The sequence below is a fragment of the Periplaneta americana genome, chromosome 8, assembly GCF_040183065.1.
Source record: "Periplaneta americana isolate PAMFEO1 chromosome 8, P.americana_PAMFEO1_priV1, whole genome shotgun sequence".
Classification (NCBI taxonomy): domain Eukaryota; kingdom Metazoa; phylum Arthropoda; class Insecta; order Blattodea; family Blattidae; genus Periplaneta; species Periplaneta americana.
This window is the reverse complement of record NC_091124.1, coordinates 10,485,276-10,489,512: the sequence shown is the minus strand read 5'-3', so window position 1 is coordinate 10,489,512 and position 4,237 is coordinate 10,485,276. Positions and strand designations below refer to the sequence as shown.

At 34.2% G+C, this 4,237-nt stretch overlaps 1 non-coding gene across 1 annotated transcript; it reads right to left on the bottom strand.

Moving 5' to 3' along the window:
• Positions 1-3,838: 3,838 nt before the first annotated feature.
• On the bottom strand, positions 3,839-3,913 carry TRNAG-GCC (transfer RNA glycine (anticodon GCC)). The gene has a single exon. It is a non-coding gene; the product is annotated as a tRNA-Gly (tRNA).
• Between the last annotated feature and the right edge of the window lie 324 nt (positions 3,914-4,237).

The following is a 4,237-nucleotide window of genomic DNA, read 5'->3' as shown; positions in this document are numbered from 1 at the left end:
ATGTATGTATGTATGTATGTATTTATTTATTTATTTACACTGCAAGTGGGCAAGCACCCGCTGGCAGTGGTATACGCAATATAAACAATACAAAATAAAATTACAATACACAATACAATTATACAATACAATAAGAATACACAATACAATTTAACACAATAATTACAATTAATAATAAAACATAAAATAACCTAATTTTACAATACAACCTACATTATGTATAGGCCCTACATAAGTTTCAATAGTCTTTCACTTTACTCTCACCTCACTCACTGTAGTGGCACTATGACGCATTTCACTGACACTTTAGCACACATTTCACTGACACTATAGAACACATTTCATTGACGCTATAAATTATCACTGATAGGAACTATACACTGCAATGTAAAACCATAACTTCACTGACTCACCTCGCTTCACTGATACAACAGTTCAAATGAGACAGATAATTACATCCTTATGCATACTTACAAACAAAACTACATTTAAGCTAAACATTTCTAGTCTAAGGCCCTCTTACACGCTATTTTCAAATAATTTACAGTTCAAACCAAATGAGTAACTCGTCAGGCTAAATAAATACATGTCACCTTAAAAAAATTAAATCTTAAATGGAAAATGTATAATGCTCATCTCACGTCCACATGCCTTAGCAGAGGTGAACGATCATCCACTCACTATGGAGGTAACGTGTAATTTGCGATAATCCTCACAAGGCGTTATATCTAGCTTACGAAACCGGATTTCGCTAGTCACTGTAGCTCCCCCAAATGATCACGATGTTGGCTGGGCACCGCTCCCAAACACTGGCCTAAATTTCACGAAAAACAAAAATCTTCCATGAAGTGAGTCTTCAGCACTCATTCTGTAACGCTAGTTCAAGGCATATTATTTAAAGTATGCAGCTACACTAAAGGACTATACAGGGTGTTAAAATGATGACTTTATTACTAACTATGAGAAGTAGGAGAAGATGTCTAAAGAACAAGTTTTTCTAATGAACACATACACACCAGTCCTTCAGTACTACGCTATATTTCCTTAAAAGTATCCCACGTGGATCAACGTTATTTTAAAATGTGGATTTGAATATGAGGGCTACTACTTGGCCACCACGGTCTCCAGATGTCAACTTTTTTCATAAAGATTGACTTGAAACGTCTAATCTACGAAATAACAGTGCACAAAATGGAGGAACGTTTAGTAAGAATCTTAGCCACTTCTGATAATATCGAAAAAAGAAATAAAGCATTTTTCAACGAAATCGGAAGTCCACTCTGCGGAGATGAAGCGAGCTCGATTGATGCCTTTATCCAGAACCTCCTAAAAAGCCTGGAATTTATAATATTATAATGTAGAAATATGTAATACATAATTAAATCGCTAAATGCAGAAAGATGACGTCTATAATGTTTGTAAAATTTTTACAATCAATACGTGTCCAAAGAGGTAACCCCCTTGTTCCATAATGACGGTGTAAGAAACTAACGTCCATCTAGTGCAGCAAGGAAATATATCCTGGAAATGTTTCCTTACGCAAATAACTGTGGGAGCATTTTACTTTCTTCTGCTCAATCTGAAGTAGTAGTAGTAGTAGTAGTAGTAGTAGTAGTAGTAGTAGTAGTAGTAGTAGTAGTAGTAGTAGTAGTAGTAGCAGCAGTAGTAGTAGTAGGTGTATTTTTCCCGGCAGAGTTAAGGCCATGAGGCCTTCTCTTCCACTCAACCAGGTTTCAATAATATACATGAAATACAAAATTAGATTACAAAACAACACAAAAGAAAATACCTTAGAAATTACATAAAATACAGTAGAAAATTACAATAGTCAAGAACAGTTACATAATATAAAATTACAAATAGTCGATATCGGTTACATAATATATATAATAAAGTAGAAAATTACACATAATCAAAATCAGTTACATAACATAAGGGGAATATACACACTCACACATACACACACACAAACACACAATTTATAAGACCTAAAATGCTCGAGATAAATTCGACGATTAATTAACCTGAGATATATTATAGCCTACAGTTAATATAGTAATAGGAGAATACATGTGGGTTACAAGACATAAAATGTTGATTAGCAAAGTCGTACTAAATGGCATACAAATACAAATGATTAAGTAATATATCAAGATAATAAAAAAAGAAAAGAAAAGAAGAAGAGAGAGGAGAAAAAAATAACAACTTGGTCATTTAAGACTATTTAGAAACTATTTATGAGTGGTTTCAGTTTTACTAATGAATTTATGTATTTTGTATATGTGAAATAATTTTGGATTTAATAAAATGAGCTACGAATTTATGTTTATACTTTAGTGGTGTTACACCTAGGAATCATTGCTCTTTTATACAGAAACAGAGAGGGGGGAACAAAGAGATATAGGCTATTTACCATGATTTGATAAATTTGTTACATAAACAACTTTCCTATGTCAGTTGAAACTGTTATGGTATTTTACCTTAGTTAATGACTGATTTCGGCTTGATATTCGCTATTTTCAGATTTATACTGAGATCCTGCGCTTGTTTCTGGTTTCTTCTATGTGGTGCCTTGGTGGAGGTGCGTTTATGGTCTGTAGTGTTGTGTCAAATAGAGTGTGGATTCTGAAATTTAATTTGTGTTAAGGATATGTTGCGGATGTATTTTTTGCATGTCTGTGTATTTCATATTATTACAGTGCGTTTAGTTTTTGGCTTTTTAGTTAAAAATGTAAGATTTCCACGCTGTTTCTATGTTGCTGTAGTTGTGGTTGGTGCTGGTGAAATGTTCTATATAAGTGGAAGTATTGTGTGATCTTGTTATGGTGTACAGATACAAAAACACATGCACAACATATTCTCAACACACAACTCAATTTCAGAACGCACATCATATTTGATTCAACACTACCGATCATAAACGCACCCTCAACAAGGCATCCAAAAGAAACCGGAAAGAAGCGCATAGCAATACTTGAATACTGAAGATGACAGATATCAAACCGAAACTAGTCATTAACTAAGGTAAAATACCATAACGAGTTGCAAGACGGTTTTTGCAGACGATTTAGCTTTGGTGGCATCCTCAGAAGATGAATCACAACGTTCAATTTTTAATTTTAACAAAATTGGAATTAAATATGATATGAAAATCAATAAAGAAAAAAATAAAATTATGGCCTTCTGCGTAAAATATCCTGTGCCTAGCAAAATATGTTCAGATTCAAACATGTTAGAACGAGTAAATTATTTTACATTTTTCGGATACACATTATTTTTTTTCGATGAAGTAGACATTTCACAGAAAATTTCTAAATACACCAAAACAATGGGAATAATTAACAACATTTAAAACCTTCCCTAGTACAAAGACATACTAGAATTCGCCTAAACAAGACCTTGGCGAGACCTGTACTTTGTTACGGCAGTGAGGCATGGACATTGAGGAAGGAAGACGAAAGCGGAATAACGGCTAATGAAATGAAATTTATGAGATATACAGCGGGATATACGAAATGGGATCACAAACGCAATGAAGATGTAATGGAAGAATTAAAACTAGAACCTTTAATTAATCACGTAAAACATTATCAGAACAACTGGATAAATCATCTGCATCGCATTCGTAGAGATAGAATCCCAAAAGTCATGCTCCACCATCGTCCAAACGGGAAGAGATCTCTCGGTCGTCCAAAGAAGCGCTGGATTGAAAATTCAACTGTGAGATCGTAACAGGCCATATGGCCTAATAATTGAAGGAAAGAAGAAGAAGAAGGAAGAAGAAAATACCATAACAGTTTTAATTAACAAAGGAAACTTATTAGTGGGGAAAAATTCGTTCCGGCACCGGGAATCGAACCCAGGACCGTCAGCTTGGCACGCTGAGTGCTCTTTCCATCTGAGCTATGCCAGAACCTGATCCAAAGCACCGGCTGAACTCTCCTTCTTTGTATCGTAATGGCCTACTACCTGCATTTTTAACATGTATCTCATGTATGCAGGAGCGCATATTTAAATGACTTTTATGGTCATTTGACATATATATATATATATATATATATATATATATATATATAAACACAGGAAACTTTTTATACAACAATTTTATCAAATCAGTCGAGATACAAGTGTTAAAAGTGGTAGAGGAGAAGTGGGTACAGTAAGCCAGGGAGAACAGTGAGACATTTTTTATTAGATGGTAAATTTTGATGTTGAGATGCTAGTAACAGTGGAGTTG